General features: G+C 34.0%; 1 protein-coding gene across 1 annotated transcript in view; it reads right to left on the bottom strand.

The window, feature by feature from the left end:
- Positions 1 to 4256, bottom strand: part of LOC124366432 (receptor-type tyrosine-protein phosphatase N2) — a 317729-nt gene extending 313473 nt beyond the window's left edge. Inside the window, exon 1 of the mRNA XM_046822981.1 lies at positions 4159 to 4256. The gene's annotated coding sequence lies outside the window, so the exon portion shown is untranslated. The remainder of the gene's footprint in view (positions 1 to 4158) is intronic.
- Between the last annotated feature and the right edge of the window lie 19657 nt (positions 4257 to 23913).

Here is a 23913-nt window from a genome sequence, read left to right on the forward strand (position 1 = left end):
GGTCGTTAATATGCAAGAAGGTGACGCTTTATAATGAAACATAAAATAGACGCGTCTAATAAGTCAGAATCAATCTGTTTATATATCTAGTAGGCCACGTAAATAAGCGAAAATGTTGAAATAACTGGGGTTTACAGTGACGTGACTAGGACTAGGTTTTGGGGGGGGATGAATCTGCAATTAATCTGGATGAAGAGCAGACCACACCATGGGTTTTGGAATAAATCTATTAAATAAATTACATGGGCGCAATTCAAAGTAAAACATTACCCTTCATTCCAAATAAGCTGGATTGATTTTATAAGTAAATTTGTACATTTACAGAACTATTTAAGGGGGGGGAGGTTCTATTCCCCTTATACAATTTGTATGTAATCCACTCGTCTGATGATAGAGACACCTAATAAGTTTTGGACTTAACTCTAAATGAGTGTATCATGCTTTTACATAAGTTTTAAAACCCTCTAATTGGGAACCTCATTCTTTTCTTCACGGGTTTTCACGTTTTACAGCATCCATTGCCTAATTTATTTAGCAATCTTTAGCAACTGCTAATAATGAATTATGTACACATAGAAGTCGGTCACTGCACAGTTGTTACTTGAACAGGGCAACAGTTACTGCTTTGTTGCTACTTTAACGCCGCACCGTCGATAAAGTCAGAAATGGAATCACCGTTTTATGTGTCTCATAATTTAAAAGAGAATGGGGAAGTGGGTTTATATTACATATTATGTGACGACTAAAGTACCCCCTGGTGTGGTGTCTGTTTAATTCTGTTAGTTCGACAAAACCTTTTAGGATTACCTTCAACAAGATATACGATGGCACTGCCAACGTTTGGAGGCGTCATCAGTAAAATGAGCAAATAGTGATGAGCACGATCAAACCAGTAATTTACAAATTATTCAAGCTACAGACATTAAAAATGGCTTGAATAAATTCGTCATGGACACACTAAACAAACAAAACAAAAAACTTCAAAATCGTTTAAATTTCACCAAATTTGTTTCTCAAGTAGTTCGTACATAGAGAAACTTACAGGTATTTTTAACAACGACAAAGCAATTTCAAGCGGTACATTCCTGCACACTTTTAAAAATGTCCGAAGACTTCAAGGTCACTGCCAATCAAAGTTTGTGAACGGAATGGATAGATTTAAGTTACTTGGTAAAAACTAACACTATATTGAAATTTCAATGTTGATATATTTACATATTTATGATTGTTGGTTTTGTTTATTGTTCCATTGCATATTCATATTGTTATAAATTTGTTATGTTAATAGAATTTATCATTGTTTTATTGTATGTACACATTGTTATCTATGATGACTATGTTATAATTTCCACTTTTTCTGTTCTGTTTATACATTGCTTATTTACTAGTAACTATTTAAATACTTTAACATATTTTTTACCATTGTAATCTTTTCTGCTCAATTATTATTTATTTATTTGTATTACTGTATGCATCCATAAACCTTAATCTGGTAGTTATACATATATGCATGTACTTATAGTAGAATGGAATATCCGTTGTATTTCCGTTGTAATAAACAAATAGGCTTCATATACCAAAACGGAAAATTGTTTTAGTGATCAGGCAACTTACTATTTTGTTATTCTTTGATGTGTTTATACCTCTAGATTTCCAGGTGTGTACGGTATCTTAGAATCATTACAAGTGATAATGTATGTTTGCAAACATAATTTTTAATTAATTGGAAACTCTTTTATATATTATAACGACTATTCCATCATTAATCAAGACGATGAAATTTGAAAGTTGTTGAAAGTGTTCCGAGTTTATTAACATTCATTGGAGTCATTATATATTGGCGCAGTAATTGATCGTCAAAACTAATGATGTAACTCCAGTTTGATATTTCGATATGACAGTCGCAGTAAGTTTTATCCTGATGTGTAGTAAGGGATATTATCCTTTACAAATGATCCGTCAATAATAAACTTTAAACAAAGTAATAATTCTACTGCTGCAATATTGCCAGTACTCGAATCAAGTTTATGCCACTAAAGTTGAGACTCTAGCTCTCTCTGTGTCTCATCTTAATATTTGCCTCATCTCCTGGCGACCTGGTTGCCATGGCAACGGCAACGACGTATATCTGGAGCGGAGTGGATGTGCTGATGCCCGTCCTGAAACGTTTTGTCAAATTAACACAACCAAACAGACAGCACAGCAGGGGTATGTATCTTTACTCAATACATAACCTGTAAACTTACTTCCCAGTTCCGTTTATGGCTGAGCGGTAGCAGAGCTTATCGCTCAAAGGACTAGAAAAAAGCATTTTTGTAAATTAAAGTAACGTAAATATTTCTTAGCTTTCCCAGTCGTTGTTAGGGCTAAGAATCCTTCTCTGACATAACCTGGGGACCAACGGCTTACGGGTGACTTCCGAACCACCACCAATGGCCGGGCAGGCGGGCTGCTTGCAAGGACAGGGTCGCTCAGCGGTCACCCATCCAAGCAGCAGCCAAGCTCAACTTTGCTTGACTCGGTTATCTTGCGATAACCATGGTACCCGCTACACTGCGCCATTGGCAGTTTTGCCTGTCTGCTCGCACAATATCTCGACAACGAACTGACCGCTAGACTTGACATGCTAGACTAAAGGCTTCAATTCTATATTTACAACATCAATTTCAATGATGGTGCAAGTTACTCCATCCAATTTGGATGAGCTTTATAGAACATTTTTACATTGATTTTATGGGTAACCATGGCAAAGATACAATAATTGTGGAATAATATTATTAACAAATAGAGTGACATTTTAATGGTTTTAGGTTTGCAAATGGCCTTTGGCTGGTTTCCCTTAAAACGTTTAGTGCAAGCAGTTAGGGTGCCACTGGCTTAAAAATAACCCCATACACCAATGAAAACAAGCCAATTTCAAAAAGTGAAGATCGATGAAGTAAAGTTCAACCTTAGCAGTGCGTATTGTGTACTGTAAAGCATGGGGAAGAAGCTCTCTAATGACATATTGTTCAATATTTACAGATTAATTTTGACATTCTTTGATTCTCTTACAACAATTCTTGCAAGTCCACTATCAACTCCATTACTTGCCTGTTAGAATTTCTAAGGATAAAAACCAACTAACTACACGTAAATGATTAGTTCCAGCCGTTGAAGATTTCACATAAGGCCGTAGATGTTCATTATTACGACATAATGTATCACGCTCCCGGCAAACGCAGCGGGCCGGGTGCATAATGCCTAGAATTCAGTCTTGTGACTTTAGAACTCGCTGGATCTGCACCTCACTCACGAGCAAAGACAGTCAGTAATCGTCGTATCGTACTATAGAGCATTTTCCAAATTTCAATATAATAGCTAATAACCGATTTCGTAAGGGTTTACAAACAAATTAATTGCTCCTTTAAACATTGGGAACTCATAGTTCCCAATTTTTACTATGTCATTCTTGAAGACACATATAAGAAATTATGTATAAAAGTATTTTACTGTCATTGTTTTTGCATAATGATGAGATAAAGTGGAGAAAAGTTTTTGAACTTGAAACCGTGATTTCTACATATTTTTTATTATCACCATCCACAAAAACACATACAATATTTTTTACTTGAATACAGACAGGTGTATTCTACCCAAACAGTAAAAACCTATTCTGAGGTAATATACGTGTATACTGTAATGTGGTAGACGTTTTAAGTGAGATGTTTAGCGTGTGAGAGAGGTAGTCGGGACCCGGTTCCTTTGGCGATTTTATTAAGAAAAAACAAACTGCAGTAAAACACTGAATTTTTAGTATGCCTTTCATCAAGAGACATATAACAAATGCTGTATAAAAGTAGTTTTCATTGTTTTTGCATAATGATAAGATAAAGTGGAGAAAGCTTAAATTTCAAACTTTAAACTGCGTTTTCTCCAAAAATATGTTTTTACTATGCAATCCAGAACAACACTTAAAATATTTTTCTTTTACTCAAATACATAGGTATTCTAGCCAAACGGTAAAACATATTTCCGAGGTAATATAGGTGAATATTGTAATGTTATAGACGTTTAAAGTGAGATGTTTAGCGTGTGAGAGAGGTCGCCTGGACCCGGCTCCGTCAGGGGTCTTATTTAGAAAAACAAACTGCAGTAAAACGAAACGCAGTAACTCACCAGCAGACGTGACAACTGGAGCAGAGCAGCCCCCGCAGTTCTGTCAGTTCCCGCACACAGCACAAACACCCGACGAAATGTGCAGCGCAGCACGAGTAAAAGAATCAATTGTCTGTCATTCCTAGCAGCGTATGCGGCTGCACGGACAGTCGCACGTCACTAGCGCCACAGCTGCTACACTGTGTATTGTTTGCGCGTAGTCCAAAGCCTGTATAAAGGTTTTACAAATTTCGCAATTACCGTAACAGTGCAAGACGAATTGTCATATGAATGTGAAATCGATGTAATGCGTAAAGCCGAATGAAGTACTGAAGTGATATTTAGTGACTATTAAGCTGTTTTAAATTTCTTTAGGGAAGTGCCTGGTATTTACATTTAGGAAACCAAGCTCTATTGATCCTATAATTAGGATCGAGATGTACCTTTCTCTGTTACTTTCATTGAGATATACAGTATACTAGATAAATACTTAAATACTTAATTACTGGAATTTTCGGTTGCGCCAATATTGGAACGTTGAGCACATATAAATTAACTTGTGGCTACCGATTTTTTAAGCCATTGCTCTTGAAGATAACTTCTCTGAAGAAGGAAAACAGAAAAAATGCTGAAGTTGGAGAATTTAAAGTAGAACAATAATTTGGCGTAATCAAGCCCAAATAAAACATTTAAATATGAATATTTTACAACTTGTATACGAGTTTTAAAAACACTTCACTGGGAGAGATTGACTAGCAGTAGCATTCTGACTTATGAACCTTGCCTCCTATTTTGAAAATTGAGTATTTTCAAGTAAAACCTTTATCATCCACAGCCATCTGGTGTTTGATTATGCAAAATTTGGTTGTAGTTATAAACCAATCGCTTCAAAACCACTTAAACTCTTTAAAAGTCAATGTCTATCTGTAATATATGTATTTAGACAGCTACTATATTACATTATATAATTGTCGTAGACTGAAAAATAACTTCTGTGGAAAAATATACTCCTTCCCCCCGCCCCAATTTTAAACAAAGAAACGGGTCAAGAACATTTTAAGGAACAAAATGGGGCCTTACTCTATGTCCATTACGGGAAAATGTCACTTGTCAGAATCACCCCCCCCCCCCCAAATCTGTTTTCCTGGCTATGTTCTCTGTCCAAATGTAAAACCACCACAGCAAAGATCGCTTTACTTTGTTTTAAAGTTAATAAATTATGTAAATGAATTAACTACCAATGATATTAACAGGTACTTAAGTATATTATACCACTACTTTAAAAATAGCTTAGATATTAATATTTGTCTGTTTCAAAACATGTTCGAATAGATGGCTTACTAACAGTCTGGTGGTCACAAAATCATCAGGATCATTAAGCAAACTTGCTAACACTGTAGCTTCTTGGAACTTCAAGGAACTTTGGCTTCCGGCCGCAGTTGGTTTGTTTCGGTAATTGAGTATCGGTGGCTAGTGGAAACATCAACGAACTAAAGTTTGGTCAACAAGAAAAGGAAGAATGGAATTAGGGACTATCTCTAGTGGCTAGGAGAAGAAAAAGTATTTTTCCAGCAATTCAGTAGAAGTTTACACACCATTGTTTCGTCATAAAATGAGAGAAGAAACTGATTTTGCGCATGAGAGTGGAAGTGCCTGGTGTAGAAAGCAACCAATGCCTCTTACGATTATATAACTGTAACTCTAATAAAAATTGTTGAAAGTTGAAAAATGGACCACCCATTCTTTGAACATTGAAAGCCTTTCATTTTAGTATGATCGTTACATTTGTACTTTAGTTGACAAATCCGATATTTTTTATGTTTCCGCTGTAATTATTATCTTGAGACACTGAAAGAAAACTGTTTTTGATAGGCTAATATAGATTTAATTATATTAAAACAGAAAATAGAAAGGTGATAAAACATTTTTCATAAGTTTAATTTGCGTACCTAATTAATACGTATTTAAATTGTAATACAAGATTCCTAATTACTGTAACACTGCAAATACAGATTTATATGTAATTAAAACCGCATGTATATCCTGGGCATGCCTGTGACCTGTACGTGTCTACTGGTCGACCATACACATGGAGAAGGATTATGGCCGAAGACATCAAAGAATATTACAGAAATAAGATCTGATTCAAGATAAAGTGAAATCCTCTAAACGACTTACGTATTGCGCCCTTGCACATAATGTAGCTTTGTCGACAACAAAACTAAACGCTCTACAGTTTTCTAAGTAAAAAAATTCAAAACATATTATTTGCTAAATAACATTACACTATATCAGTTATCTTACAAACAACATTAAATTCCTGCTTATTTAATAGTATTTCCAGTAACTAACAGTTTTAACGCGCAGTAATATTGCTACTTAGTAGGGCCCAGAGGGTATTACAAAAGATTTTAAAATTTGTTTGATTAGTATTTAAATTTCCTAGTTATGTGCGATTTTGTTTATTTTTTACCGGTTTAAGTAGGGAAATGCCCACAAAATAGCAGTGCCATGTTCAAAAATGCACAGCGCACGGCGAGAATTATCATTGGTTCTTTAAAGCCTACATTTTTTGGCAGATTCAAAAATACGTCATTTAAAAACCCATTCACGCACAATCGCCAGTTGTCGGATTTCAATACATAGCTGTAGCTTAATATTTTTCTAGATTACACTGTAGATGCTAAATTGGAATTTCATCGAGTTATACATTTTATTTTAAAATTGTTTAGCGTTGTAAGGTTTGATTTATAATTCTAGCTCACTTTGTATCTGCAGGAAAAGGAACAGAAGGTATACAGTTTTATACACGCTTAGAAACAATAACATGATTTAACTTCTGAATAGTCGACTATTGTATTGTATTATACTACTTTGGTACTATGCGGAGGCCGTTATTTTTACTAGAGTGTACCTAAAACAAACTACACTATTCGGAAGAGCAGACTTTATTTGACTTACTGTAAAAAGTAAAGTAAAGAATGTCTTATTTTACCAGGCGAAGTTAGGGCTAAGAAGCCCTCTCTAACACTTAACCTGGGGACCAACGGCTTTAAGGTGACTTCCGAACCACCACCAATGGCCGGGCAGGCGGGCCGCTAGCAAGGACAGGATCGCTCAGCGGCAACCTATCCAAGCAGCAGCCACGCTCGACGTTGCTTGATCTGTTTATCTTGCGATAACCGCCGTACCCTCTACACTGCGCCATTGGCAACATTTTACTGTGAAAATTAAATGTCATTATGACGGTCGGTTCTTGTTTTCTGACTTCAAAAAGGATGTCGGCGAGGGGACAATTCTGTCCCTATCTACTATTTGTTAGTCTAAAAAAGTGGCCTCCCGATAATACCAAAATAAAATGACTATTTTTGAACTCCATACTATCTGTTTGTTCTCGTAGTCCTTAGCAGAAGCGGATAACCGTTATTGTTTGTCTTAAGTAGGGCCTACATTCTGTAAATATGTAAGACATACAGAATAAGCCCTACTGTTCTTTATGGGGGGTCAAAAACTTAAGTAATTTCCAAACACATATCCTCAAACTCCAACCCAGAAATCCTTAATTCATAATCCTCGAATGTGATTACGCATTTTAGTGACATGTGAGAATGTATACAGGGTGTAAATCAAGTCCTGATACGCCTGGATATATTCCAAACGGATTGAGATATTGATGTACAACCTTCGCCATACTTATTAAAATACTTTTTTGGACTTTTTGAAGGATAAAAATATTTATCCCTCCCCCTCCCTTTTGCAAAGATTGGTAAGTAAGAAGTGTATTTTTCTATGTAATTACAACGTAAGGGGTTATTTGCCCTTAACTTGTACTAGGATCGTTGAAGAGATGTTTTGTTCATGTGTTTCCACTGTGGTTGCAATTTAAAAAGTTAAAGTTACCCCCTTCTACCCCTTTGAAAAGGGGGTGAAATTTTTTTACCCTAAAAAAATCTAAAAAAGTAATGTAATAAGTATGGTGAAGGTTGAACATTGATATCTCAATCCGCTTTGAATATATCCAGGCGTATCAGGACTTAACTTACACCTTATGTAGATAAATTGATATATCATACATTAAAAAGCATAAAAGCAATAAATTTACAAACAATTTGTATTTATATAATTGTGTTCCTAAATATTTTCCAACTAAAAGTTGAAAAACTAAGCACATTGATAAATGGATCAACATTTACATTGAACATAACAACAAATTAGAATTAAAATTAACGATTGTACTGTCACATGTTTCAAATACCAGTGGCGCTAATAATTAGTTAAAATCACTAATAAATCAAGTAAAAGAAAAGCATTTTCATCCTTCTTTTTTGTTTATTTAAAGAAGTTACTCTCATTAATTCCAGCCAGCTTTTTGCATTTTCAAACACTGCCCAAAGTGTTGTCGTTTGAAACGCAGCTGCTAATACACAATTATAAATCAAAATGTCCACACACGTCAAAATCTCATATGAGGAGGACTTTTTAAAAGTCTTATTTTAGGGATACTACCCGTATAAAAATTGTTTTCGCTATCCCACTGATTTAAAACAAGAGTTATTTTTTGTATATTTTGGCTTAAGGAATTATATCACTATTTTCAAGGTACTCAAAAATTCATTTCTCGCCATTTATATTAAACGAGCATCCATACACCGTAGTACGAGTATATCACTAGTTCTTACACTATTAAAAATCAAGAGTCGTCTTCAAAATTTAAAATTTTGTGAAGAAAGAATCTTACCGTTCTTTTTTAGGTGAGTAATTATACGTATTTATGCGAGGCGAACAAAGGTATTAAGTGTTATGTTCAAAAAGTACACTCATCGTCACTTTGGAAACACTGAATAAATGTAACTGTACTTTCTCGTCCTGTTCCTGCAGGTTTGGTGGTTCTAAGACTAATAAATGTGGAAGGTCAAGACCTCGGTCGATATACAGTCTGATCTAGCAAGGGCTTGTCTCTGGATCCGGCACATTGATTGCGCTGAGTACTGACCTACAATCATATTATAAGGGTTGAGCCGAGTACTTGACCTTCAACTCTAGCGCGAAGAAGGGCAGTTCTCTATTAAACTATTAAAGCGATCGTGGATCTCCTTCAAATACTTACCTCCTCTAACCGCTAAAGTCTTCCAATATCGTTTCTCATTGCAATTTACTTTGATTGATTATGGTGGTACTTCTCTCATAAGCAGGTTCGGAACAAAATATATGAATGTAGGAACTTTCCATTTTAGTCTCAGAGAGCCTCATGCTGCTACAAAGTCCAATTTCAAAATCTGGGCTACAAAGGAAAATATCCTACCAAATTAATTGTTTAAACAAACCTTATTAATTATTAATACAAAGAAATAGCAGTAAGGTGCTGCAATCGATTTTATGGTTGGAAAATATTTTCTTATGTTAAACTCATATCTCTCTATGAAAACTTCCCTCAATACAGAAAAAGTAAAGAAACTATATTAACCACTCCTCATAAAATTACAGCCTTTTTAAATAAAATATTTAAGAATTTTGAAATCGGGCCCAAATAAAATAGGGCTGAAGACTTAAATGTTAAATTTTAATAGCATGTACATAAATTGTACTTTCAGGAAATGTCGTGATTTTTCATCTATAAATATTATGCTTCTTTAATTAAAAATATTCAAAAGATGTTATTTTCTTAAACTAGGCATATTGAATTTTAAAATATAATATCCTTAAGTCGTAAATAAATAAAAACTATTTCATGTGGAGTGTGCAATTTCTAACTTTTTTAATTCAGGGCAATTATGATAAATAGCTGTGGATATAAACATAACAAATATTTTGTATACCCGAAATCTATTGCACCATTTTAAGCCTTTTAAGTTGTCTCATATAAATTAGGGAACAGTGATATTTTCCTATTCCCATACCCTTAATTCTAATTTATGTACTATAGAAAGACTTTGATTTTTATACTACACGCCTTCTACATTTGGAAAAAATTGTAGTTTGAAGTAGAGCACAAAATATTATAAAAATGAAATAATACGACATATGTTTAACAGGAACAAAAATGAATTTGTGTTATACATCATAAAAACGTTGGAAATTAATCCGATGATACACATCAAACATTAAAAACTAGGAATATTTAAATTCGTTTATCTGCCAAATAATAGACTTATCGCAAGGAAAATATGGAAACAATCTTAATAAAAATAATACTTTCTATAAACAACCAGTCTTGGACATGTGTTTTATGAATTTCTCAGTTTAAAATGCACTATATTATCAGATTTTATATATTTAGAGTTTATTGATCGAGGCATTGCCGTATTAAGGCGGCGTCCTGGCTGGACGGCAAGAGCGACACGACCAACAAGAGCGACATGACCGAAGCGACCGGCAAGAGCGACATAACCGACGCGACCGGCAATATCGACATGACCGAAGCGACCGACAAGAGCGACATAACCGACGCGACCGGCAAGAGCGACATAACCGACGCGACCGGCAAGAGCGACAGAACACATTGTAAGTAATGTGAGTGTCCTAAATTAGTTCCAATACCAAACGTCGCGAGTGTCAGTCGTGTTGCAAGCACTTCAAGACACAAACAGGTTTGTATTTGGTAGCGGTATACCGGGGACCCGACAGAGTGGTATCCACAACAGCGGCCTCAGTCTTCGTCAAGTGATGACGTGCCGCCTTGTCGCGCCGTTCTTTATGAACACACATTTTGACGTCGACAGCAGCGTCTGTTGCCTTGGTTGTTCATGTCACTCTTGCCGGTTCATCCTTGGATTTAATATTTGGTACAGCGTTGCTGGTGTTTTGTTAAGCATGTTGACCTATATAGCATTAAGGCCTTAATGATTCATTATTTATACAACACAACACAGCGATAGAAGGTTTAAAAAATTTAATATGTTTTCGGAAATTTGTAACATATAACGATGGTAAATGTCCGAAACCTACAAATTGTCTTCCTTTGCCACTGGACTTAATTCCATGTGAATAAGGGGAATCACTAATGCACGAGTGGAAAGAGTCTTTTTCCAGTTAGAATATGTCCGAATAATCAAACTGGAATTGTTGACATAAAATAACAAACAGAATTTGCCTTAATCCGTCCGTAATCCTTTCACAAACTTTCAAACTGTCGTGTTATGAATTGAGAAAAACCTAAGACTGTGTAAACCGAGAAAACGCTCGCATTGTCACATTAATTACCTCATCCTCGAACAGTCTAATGTAGGTCACAGATATGAGTTAGCCTCCTGAGGCAGGCAGTTTTTATCAATACAAGGTCATAAAGACTGTTATCATTGCAGGTCCTTGCCTTGTTTCTCCTTGATAAGGACGTGTACTGTATACTAACAAAGTTGTCAACAATTAATGACAGAAACTCACGAAAAGAAGGATTAGAAGTTGGGTCCTTTACCAGGTATTACAAAAATAACTCGACAAGTATATTCTTTAAATGAAATATAAATTTTTAATTGGTGGATTAATAACTTCAAAAGTTAAAAAAGTACCAATTGCGTGTCATTAAAAAGTCTACGAAAGTTTAGAGGTAATAAGCAATAAAGAAGAAAAGTTTCCTTATTAAATCCCGTTAAGACTCAACTATTCCTCGTTGCAATAAGAACTAACAAAATTCAAAGAAAAAGGAATACATAAGCTGAATCCATCAAAGTTATAAAACCGCTTTCCACGTCATCATCCAGGGGAAGTTCCTCCTTGACAAACAGTTGACAGTAATGATGGTGGAGGAAGTGACGAGGGTGGCGTGGGTTGTGGGTAGGGAGGAGGGGAGGGGTGGTGGAGGGTGAACCCTCTTGACCTCTCTGGAAATGAGGCTAGTAGTATTCGTTTTATCACACTATATCAGAAATTTAATATATGACATTTCTCACAACCAAGTATAATTATCTGACGGCAGGGAGTAATATATGGGCTGAAAGGGCTATAGTCCAGGGCGGCAGAATTCAGGGGGTGTCAAATTTGGGTAAAAAAGTAAAAATAAATTATTCCAAAAATTAAAAATATGTGAAAAAATTACTTGTAATGAATTTATAAACATACAAATTTGTAAATTTGAATGGTTTAAACAATCATTCGCTTAGTATTCCATTTATTTCGTAGTCCTAACATTAATGATATATGGTATGTTCCGGGAGTAAGGTGGGGGGGGTGGAGGGCGGAAAATTGTGGATAGCCCAGGGGCGGCAAATCTTCAAATCCGCCTCTGTCTGACGGCTTATTGTAAAGTTGGAGGTTTCTATAATAATCAAATGTTTAAAATAAATTGACTTGAACAGAATTAGATACTCTGATCGTACCAAGAGTTGTACGATTAGTTGAATGTAGTTTAGCCATGTCAAATCTTAAAAAATGTTTTTTTGCAACACACATTTATTTTAATAATGACCCTGGCTCAGAGGACGCATGTCTTTTCTCGTCAATTCTAACTCATCAGTGAGTCTACATCATATAACAGAACAACCTAAACTACTTTGTCCGAAATTTGTTTTTGACGATGGATGGATTGTGAAGGAAACAGGTTATTTTGCGTCCGGACTTACGCGTGTCACAACGCTCTGGTATGTTTTGTTTATTTTAACCTAGTTTGTAATTATGTGTTAGGTTAGTTATTTACCTGAAGAAGAGATCAGATTGCAGATCTCGAAACGAAGTGTTACTGATTTTTTTGTATCACTGAACGATGGTTAATGTCCGGAAAAATCCTGTTTCCTTCACAATCTACAGTAGATTACTATCCTGAACATTCTGAACAAGTGTTCATGTTTTTTATGCTTGGAGTATCCCCTCGTATATTGTTTGCGCTTCGTTGGTGCAACGTTTAAGTATATGTTTATGTTTCAACGCACAATTTCTTTGTTGTCAACATTGACTGTGATGTTTTATACGGTGGTATGCCTCAATTGTTTTCAGTTTTGCACGTTTTTAAGATGTGACACCTGAAGAAAATGCCCGATTAGATTATATAGAGAATAATGATGCTAAATTTACGCGATCGTATATTCCTTTCATGATGACACTAAAGAACAGATTATGTATCGGTATGTAACATCCGATCCTGATAACAGCTAATTAATTATTTTATTGTTTTGTCTGTGTATAGAGTTTCACCTCTAGGTGTTCTTAGTGAAACTCAAGGGCACCACCCGTGACTGCAGTCAAGAAAAAGCATTCTCTGAACCACTGAGCTACGCATCTGAAATGTTAAAATTCCACCTTTGGAGGCAGTAGACTCCATAGCTACCTGTACAATTCACAGAGGATACAAACCCGGGACCACCTCCCTAACCCTACATGGAAGTAACTAAATCCGCTTGGAGGTGTCTTTCCTAGGCAAAACAAACTCGTTATCTAGTGCGAGAACAGGCAAATTACACATCTAGTCTGTTTCATATGGCAACCACGAGGTAAATGCAAGACCTGGAAACAGTGTTAATAACGATGCTATCAAAGTGACAGAATATTACAAATCATACATGTACGTGTGGTAGGAGTAGTATTCCCAAAAACTTCATGGAAGGTGATAAAATTCAACATCCAATTATCGACCGATATCTAGTACCAAATTTTGTAAAATTGTTATATCTTTATTATAGAAGCAATTCATATTTCGTGCACGTTTTGGGCTTGTTATTTAAACTTATGTCCATATATTTCCATGATTTAGTAACAATTTTGTATAATTTCCATACACATAAATTATACTTTAATGACGTAAAACGTTATACTGGTATCAATAATCCCTTTTCTCAATTTGGAACACATCACTCACTGTGTTCAACGATGTACATTTGAAAATAATGAACTGAAACTAATCTAAGCTCGTAGAATAGAAATTAATGAAAACCATAAAATCGCTTGAAGTTTTTTAACACCATTGGAGCTTTCTAGTACAGGAGTCTGTCACTTAGTAAACAGACTCGTAAAAGCATATTAGCATCTCATATTCATTCTTCTGAAGTGCTCCAACATTTCTTTATGGTTAAGTATTAAATTTATAACGTGTTTAACTGATATTTATTTACACCATTCCCTCCTAACAAACAGCCAGTTGTACCATTTTTAGTCCAATGGCTGGAATAAATAGATGATTCGGTTGTCATTCCTGTAAGTTAATATTTTAACAGACGTTAAATGTGTTAATGTGACTAAACAAACTTAACAGTGCACCAAATAACAATAATAATTTTAACCTTTTCTGTCTACATTATAAGTGGGTTCTCACATTCACAATCTACTTTGCCTAGGCGTAGATAATCAATTTTATTCTCTTCTATTCAACTCGAACTTTTAACAGCCTCTTACAGTAGTCTTTATAATACAAAGGAAATAAATGAAACTGTTACTGAGATCAGTTTAGTTTTCAGACATCAGCGTTTTAGCTACAAAAAAGACTTCCCCAAAAACCTACTTCTGGATATTTAGGCTTCCCCAAAAGTCCAAAAGTAATTCACTCACATTAAGTATGAAATGAGAAAAAATACTTTTTTGTCATTTAAGAAGAATACCATTACATTTTATTAAATGTATTATTATGGTTTTTAAACGAATACCACTTTAATGTAAAATAAGTTTAAAAGTACTAAAATATAAAATAATTTGGCTCGTATCTTGAACGAAACAGATATCCTGTAAATTACAAAGTACCTCATTGACCTGTAACTTCTATTTATTTATACTACGATGGAAATACAAGTAAAACATCACATCAAACATAACGATCTTCTTTGTTCTTGTAGGAAACATATCTCAAGCAAGTGCTAATTTTAAAATGCATTTTATCACATGTACATAAAATCGACAACAATAAATAATCAAAAACAGAAAACAAGTTTCACATTTTATTGAATCAGTGTTACTTGACCTTGAGTATAACTGGATTAAATTTTACGACCCATGCTGCAACCTTTGTTAAATTTACAACAGATCTTCACATGAAAAGACTTCTTTCTATAAATTGTGAAACTGAATGTGTTGTATTTGTACTAAAACGTTTTTAACCAGTAGATATGACAGTGCACACCGATACAATATTATTAGTACACAAATAATTTAACAGAATGCAACATAACCTAACTTTACCTAAAGCGGGAGACAGCTGATGGAGCGGGGATAACCGTGAAGGCGCCGCGAGACAACTGATCGATCTTCAGCAACAGCTGTGAATTTAGTTTATTTAAACAGCTGATTCTAACCTTAAATAATTATTTCTGCCGGGTGGTATTGTACGTTGTTGTTTGATGCACAAACTTTGATGTTATAGTGTTTGAAAGTTACAGTTTACTTAGTAAGTCGATTTACTTGATGATTCAAATTATGTTTATGAAATTATGTATGTCAATGTCTCATTTTATGTTCCATATTGGATTTAGTCGCTGCGCTCCAATATCTTAGTCCGGGAGACGAAAGCCAAGGTGCATTTTACAAGCACTCGATCTTGTGCTTTTACAAACGATGAATGAATTTTCCTACGAAATAAACTAACCGCCAACCGCACTTGTTTTGGCAAGGGTTCTTAAAAGATATATTTGTTACATTACCAAACGACAGGCACGTATGACCTGTGTAACAGCATTAAAAAACGAGAGAACGATTTTATACAATTTTACTTCAAATGTCGACTCTTAGGCTCTTTATCTCAATGTGATAGCTTTTCGCATTGTATAAGGACTCAATCTTGTTTTTCTTGAAAACGAGGGATGAATTCTTATAAGAAATAAACTAATCGTCAACCGCGCTTATTTTGGCTAGAGTTCTCAAAATATACTTTTTTTATCTGCACTCTAAACCGAACGACAGTCACGTATCAAAGGTCACCTGTGTAACAGCATAAAAAACGATAGAAATATTTTATACAATGTTACTTAAAATGTCTACTCTTAATCTCCTTATCTCGATACGATAGCTTTTTGCGTTTTATAAGGACTCAATCTTATTTTTCTTGAAAACGATGGATGAATTCTTATAAGAAATAAACTAATCGTCAACCGCGCTTATTTTGGCTAGAGTTCTCAAACTATACTTTTTTTATCTGCACTCTAAACCGAACGACAGTCACGTATCAAAGGTCACCTGTGTAACAGCATAAAAAACAATAGAAATACATTACACAGTTTTACTTAAAATTTCAACACTTAATCTCTTTATCTCGATGCGATAACTTTTTGCATTGTATAAGGACTCAATCTTGTTTTTTTTAAACGATGGATCAGTTCTCCTAAGAAATAAACCGACCGTCAACCGCGCTTGTTTTGGTAAGGGTTCTCAAACGATACATTTGCTAAATTCACTCTAAACCAAACGACAGTCACGTATCAAATGTGACCTGTATATCAGCATAAAAACGAGAGAAAGATGTATATTTTTACTTAAAATGTCGACTCTTAGGCTCATTATCTCAATACGATGGCTGACGAGATATGCCTGCTATTTTGGTATGTTGCAGTTGGTTATACATATGTAATAGCTAAAAAGTAGTACCTATTAAAGAATTAATAACTTAGTCTTTTAAATCTTTTGATATCGTTTTAAACTCTAACGATTAATTTCTGTTTTGGAAAAAAATTTCTATCACAAAAGACTAGGTTTTGAATTTTTATAACACAATAATAGCTTCCCAAGTTCCTGTTTCTGTTGTGTTTTTGCTTTCACACAATACTTTCGTAATAAAATGTCCTAATAAACTAAATATTTATTTCGCATTTTTTTGCTCGATTACCATATTTACTTAAATTTTGTTAATTCCACATATGGTTTTTAACTTCATCCTATACTCTAGAATAGTAACATTTTTTTAATTGTGAGTAAATAAATGTGTTAGTAGCAATGCCTGTAAGAAAAACAGATTGTTACAGAATTAATTACACTGCTCGATCAGGAATTAGGACTTTGGTTATATTTTATAGAGTTAGTGTACGACATAGAGTAGGCTATGTGTTAACGAATTTCAGTTTTATTCTCGTGCGGTACTTTTAAATATACACAACCAATTATTGTGAATAATTGTTCCAGCAAAAATAATAAATAGAAATTTTCAGATATTAAATACGCACTATTTAAAAAATTGACATACAAAAATGTATATATATAATTTTTATATTATAAATATGTAATTATTATTCAGAGAAGATAGAAAAAATAAACCTTGACACTTTTAAAGTGTTTTTTAAAGGAAACAACAACTGTATAGGTTGTTACCTGATCGCTTATTAAACGTCTCTGAAAATAAATTACAGAAACGATTTTTCCAAACATAATTAAAAACTCTGATAAATAAACAATCAAAATTTAATTGGGTGAGTTTAAATATATCAATAGGTAAACACTGTTCGATTTTTTCTTAGTAACGCTAAATTCTTAAATTATTGATAATTAAAGTGGAATCAACAAAAGCTTGTCAAGCAGTACTGAAGTATCCTTAATTGCAATTTCGCTGGTAAATAACTTCACATTTCAAGTGATTAGGGCACCAATGTAAACTTCTAGAACGCTTTCAAGCATACTTTAAGTTGAGTAAAGGGCCGCCATGTCATTGACAGAGTGAGGGAGAGTTTGAAATGGAATGCTTTATGCGAGGAAAGTAATTGTGACGTGTACGAGTATACTACGAGCTGACTAGGTTCAACAATTTCCGCTCCAAAGATTATGCTAAATCCCAAAACAATTATACTTCCATTAGCGTGCTGAGCAGAGACGGTGCATATCCAAGCTAGTAACTAGGAGAAATCAGCATAATTCACAAGAACTGCATTGTATCCACTTGAAAATCTTCGATCTCAATTGATCAGAATTTCATTAAATATATATTCACAGGATCAGGTCTAGTAGTTTGAGAACTACCCACAGGGCGGTGACGTAAAAACGTACTGCAATTAAACATTTTTTGTCTTTAAAATTGGACCAACTTTAATCAATCATATGGACAATGATCGACCATTTAATCACATTATTAAATTTTATCAAGCCTAGTCAATATTATTAATTGTGAGCAATTTAGATATTTTTCAACAAATATCGACTATTTTTGATCAAACTATAACCAAAATTGTCCTGCCAATGAAAAGTATAAACAATATTCATCTTATTTTTGTAGGATTTTTACCAGTGTTGATCAGATTTGATGGGTTGATGATCTTTCGTTTGCTAACCCACCACTTAGGGAACCTTTTTATCAAGTCATGAAGGTCATGTGAACACGTCATTATTAGTATCCTTGAGCAATCAACGTTACTTCCCAATTCTGCCAAGAAGGAATTTTTACTTCACCTGCATTAAATAAACACGAAATATTTCTATTTAGAAGAAAATAAATATAGAAGAAGTAAATTACATAAATATTACATAGCAAAAAATATGTAAATCATCCTATCTTTACATGGAATACATAACTAATCCCATATCACATTTCTAGACATTTAATCTGTTTCCTAGAATATTACTGCGTAACGTATATTTATCACTGTAAACATTTGTTTTTTTTATTGCAAAGAAAAGTTTTTTGTTAAAACTATTTAATTATTTTAGTGTGTTAAACTTTCATACACAATTATAAAATAAACAATGAAGATAGCTTGCTCACAACACCATTTCAATTAATTAAGTTGTAATTATTAAGCTACGCGATCGCTTCTTATGCAGCGAGGGAGTTGAATGATAGGTATAAGTTGTTACAGTAAGCTACTGAGTTCTAAGTGTCTTCTCACCTGAAGAGGAGGGTAAACTTCAATCCTCGAAATGTCGTGTTACACATATTGTAACATATAACGATGGTTAATGTTCGAAGTACTGTTGTACTTTCAAAATTTCCATCGTCAATAACAAAATAAAAACAAAGAATGTAAGCTTTGTTACATTCTGTAAAGAATCTTTGTATAATGATTGTGTAAACAACAGTTTAAAATTACACTAAATGAATTTAACTAATAACTATTATATATCAAAGCATTTATATTATCACAGCAGAGTTAAATATTTGAAATTGAAATGTAAAGAAATCAAATCATTAGAGTTAAATCAGTTTGGGTTCAAGGTTATAAACTGTCCATATTGATTCAAAATTTGAGAATAATTACAAAGTATTACAACGCAGTTCGCAGCTGAAGCGAAAACATAAATATCGAGAGTAAAACTTCCATAAGGAACAAATCCCCCAAATGATTGACAAGAGGGCTATGAAACCCTGTCATCCTCGCAAGCCCTCGTCGCGCAAATCTATTGTCGGGAATAAATTGATAGCGAGCGATGCAACCGCGATGACAATGGGGTGAAGGGGAGGCTCTGAAACTTGCAACTCAATCCATTCTGATTACACGCTCGGTGTACCAGCCTGATCGACTTTACTGTATCACAACCGTCATCACAGCTAGTCTCAACACACATTTAGAATAGTAGAGGATCTACACTTTCTTGTTTACAGCTTTACTCTATCAGAACCGTCATCACAGCGAGTCTAAACACGCATTTAGAATAGTGGCAGATCTACAAACTCTTGTTTACAGCTTTACTCTATCAGAACCGTCATCACAGCGAGTCTAAACACGCATTTAGAATAGTGGCAGATCTACAAACTCTTGTTTAGAGCTTTACTCTATCAGAACCGTCATCACAGCGAGTCTAAACACACATTTAGAATAGTGGCAGATCTACAAACTCTTGTTTACAGCTTTACTCTATCAGAACCGTCATCACAGCGAGTCTAAACACGCATTTAGAATAGTGGCAGATCTACAACCTCTCGTTTAGAGCTTTACTCTAACAGAACTGTCATCACCGCGAGTCTAAACACGCATTTAGAATAGTGGCAGATCTACAACCACTTGTGTAGAGCTTTACTCTATCAGAACCATCATCACAGCGAGTCTAAACACGCATTTAGAATAGTGGCAGATCTACTACAAACTCTTGTTTAGAGCTTTACTCTATCAGAACCGTCATCACAGCGAGTCTAAACACGCATTTAGAATAGTGGCAGATCTACAAACTCTTGTTTATAGCTTTACTCTATCAGAACCGTCTTCACAGCGAGTCTAAACACGCATTTAGAATAGTGGCAGATCTACAAACTCTTGTTTAGAGCTTTACAGCGTTTTAGCTGCAAAAAAAGACTTCCCCAAAAACCTACTTCTGGATATTTAGGCTTCCCCAAAAGTCCAAAAGTAATTCACTCACATTAAGTATGAAATGAGAAAAAATATTTTTTTGTCATTATTTAAGAAGAATACCACTACATTTTATTAAATGTATTATTATGGTTGTTAAACAAATAACACTTTAATGTAAAATAAGTTTAAAAGTACTAAAATATAAAATAATTTGGCTCGTATCTTGAACGAAACAGATATCCTGTAAATTACAAAGTACCTCATTGACCTGTAACTTCTATTTATTTATACTACGATGGAAATACAAGTAAAAACATCACATCAAACATAACGAACTTCTTTGTTCTTGTAGGAAACATATCTCAAGCAAGTGCTAATTTTAAAATGCATTTTATCACATGTACATAAAATCGACAACAATAAATAATCAAAAACAGAAAACAAGTTTCACATTTTATTGAATCAGTGTTACTTGACCTTGAGTATAACTGGATTAAATTTTACGACCCATGCTGCAACCTTTGTTAAATTTACAACAGATCTTCACATGAAAAGACTTCTTTCTATAAATTGTGTGAAACTGAATGTGTTGTATTTGTACTAAAACGTTTTTAACCAGTAGATATGACAGTGCACACCGATACAATATTATTAGTACACAAATAATTTAACAGAATGCAACATAACCTAACTTTACCTAAAGCGGGAGACAGCTGATGGAGCGGGGATAACCGTGAAGGCGCCGCGAGACAACTGATCGATCTTCAGCAACGCTGTGAATTTTAGTTTATTTAAACAGCTGATTCTAACCTTAAATAATTATTTCTGCCGGGTGGTATTGTACGTTGTTTGTTTGATGCACAAACTTTGATGTTATAGTGTTTGAAAGTTACAGTTTACTTAGTAAGTCGATTTACTTGATGATTCAAATTATGTTTATGAAATTATGTATGTCAATGTCTCAATTTATGTTCCATATTGGATTTAGTCGCTGCGCTCCAATATCTTAGTCCGGGAGACGAAAGCCAAGGTGCATTTTACAAGCACTCGATCTTGTGCTTTTACAAACGATGAATGAATTTTCCTACGAAATAAACTATCCGCCAACCGCACTTGTTTTGGCAAGGGTTCTTAAAAGATATATTTTGTTACATTACCAAACGACAGGCACGTATGACCTGTGTAAACAACATTAAAAAACGATGGAGAACGATTTTATACAATTTTACTTCAAATGTCGACTCTTAGGCTCTTTATCTCAATGTGATAGCTTTTCGCATTGTATAAGGACTCAATCTTGTTTTTCTTGAAAACGAGGGTTGAATTCTTATAAGAAATTAAACTAATCGTCAACCGCGCTTATTTTGGCTAGAGTTCTCAAAATATACTTGTTTTTATCTGCACTCTAAACCGAACGACAGTCTACGTATCAAAGGTCACCTGTGTAACAGCATAAAAAACGGGGGATAGAAATATTTTATACAATGTTACTTAAAATGTCTACTCTTAATCTCCTTATCTCGATACGATAAGCTTTTTGCGTTTTATAAGGACTCAATCTTATTTTTCTTGAAAACGATGGATGAATTCTTATAAGAAATAAACTAATCGTCAACCGCGCTTATTTTGGCTTAGAGTTCTCAAACTATACTTTTTTTATCTGCACTCTAAACGAACGACAGTCACGTATCAAAGGTCACCTGTGTAACAGCATAAAAAACAATAGAAATACATTACACAGTTTTACTTAAAAATTTCAACACTTAATCTCTTTATCTCGATGCGATAACTTTTTGCATTGTATAAGGACTCAATCTTGTTTTTTTTAAACGATGGGATCAGTTCTCCTATGAAATAAACCGACCGTCAACCGCGCTTGTTTTGGTAAGGGTTCTCAAACTATACATTTGCTAAATTCACTCTAAACCAAACGACAGTCACGTATCAAATGTGACCTGTATATCAGCATAAAAACGAAAGAAAGATGTATATTTTTACTTAAAATGTCGACTCTTAGGCTCATTATCTCCAATACGATGGCTGACGAGATATGCCTGCTATTTTGGTATGTTGCAGTTGGTTATACATAATGTAATTAGCTAAAAAAGTTAGTACCTATTAAAGAATTTAATAACTTTAGTCTTTTAAAATCTTTTGATATCGTTTTAAACTCTAACGATTAATTTCTGTTTTGGAAAAAAAATTTCTATCACAAAAGACTAGGTTTTGAATTTTTATAACACAATAATAGCTTCCCAAGTCTGTTTTTGCTTTTCACACAATACTTTTCGTAATAAAATGTTCCTAATAAACTAAATATTTATTTCGCATTTTTTTGCTCGATTACCATATTTACTTAAATTTTGTTAATTCCACATATGGTTTTTAACTTCATCCTATACTCTAGAATAGTAACATTTTTTTTTAATTGTGAGTAAATAAATGTGTTAGTAGCAATGCCTGTACGAAAAACAGATTGTTAAAGAATTAATTACACTGCTCGATCAGGAATTAGGACTTTGGTTATATTTTATAGAGTTAGTGTACGACATAGAGTAGGCTATGTGTTAACGAATTTTCAGTTTTATTCTCGTGCGGTACTTTTAAAAATATACACAAACCAATTATTGTGAATAATTGTTCCAGCAAAAATAATAAATAGAAATTTTTAGATATTAAATACGCACTATTTAAAAAATTTACATACAAAAATGTATATATAATTTTATATTATAAATATGTAATTATTATTCAGATAGAAAAAAATAAACTTTGACACTTTTAAAGTGTTTTTTTAAAGGAAACAACAACTGTATAGGTTGTTACCTGATCGCTTATTAAACGTCTCTGAAAATAAATTACAGAAGAAACGATTTTTCCAAACATAATTAAAAAACTCTGATAAATAAACAATCAAAATTTAATTGGGTGAGTTTAAAAATATCAATAGGTAAACACTGTTCGATTTTTTCTTAGTAACGCTAAATTCTTAAATTATTGATAATTAAAGTGGAATCAACAAAAGCTTGTCAAGCAGTACTGAAGTATCCTTAATTGCACTTTCGCTGGTAAATAACTTCACATTTCAAGTGATTAGGGCACCAATGTAAACTTCTAGAACGCTTTCAAGCATACTTTAAGTTGAGTAAAGGGCCGTCATGTCATTGACAGAGTGAGGGAGAGTTTGAAATGGAATGCTTTATGCGAGGAAAGTAATTGTGACGTGTACGAGTATACTACGAGCTGACTAGGTTCAACAATTTCCGCTCCAAAGATTATGCTAAATCCCAAAACAATTATACTTCCATTAGCGTGCTGAGCAGAGACGGTGCATATCCAAGCTAGTAACTAGGAGAAATCAGCATAATTCACAAGAAACTGCATTGTATCCACTTGAAAATCTTCGATCTCAATTGATCAGAATTTCATTAAATATATATTCACAGGATCAGGTCTAGTAGTTTGAGAACTACCCACAGGGCGGTGACGTAAAAACGTACTGCAATTAAACATTTTTTGTCTTTAAAATTGGACCAACTTTAATCAATCATCATGGACAATGATCGACCATTTAATCACATTATAAAATTTTATCAAGCCTAGTCAATATATTAATTGTGAGCAATTTAGATATTTTTCATCAAATAATCGACTATTTTTGATC

Source organism: Homalodisca vitripennis, chromosome 7, assembly GCF_021130785.1.
Source record: "Homalodisca vitripennis isolate AUS2020 chromosome 7, UT_GWSS_2.1, whole genome shotgun sequence".
In the NCBI taxonomy this organism is placed as follows: Eukaryota; Metazoa; Arthropoda; class Insecta; order Hemiptera; family Cicadellidae; genus Homalodisca; species Homalodisca vitripennis.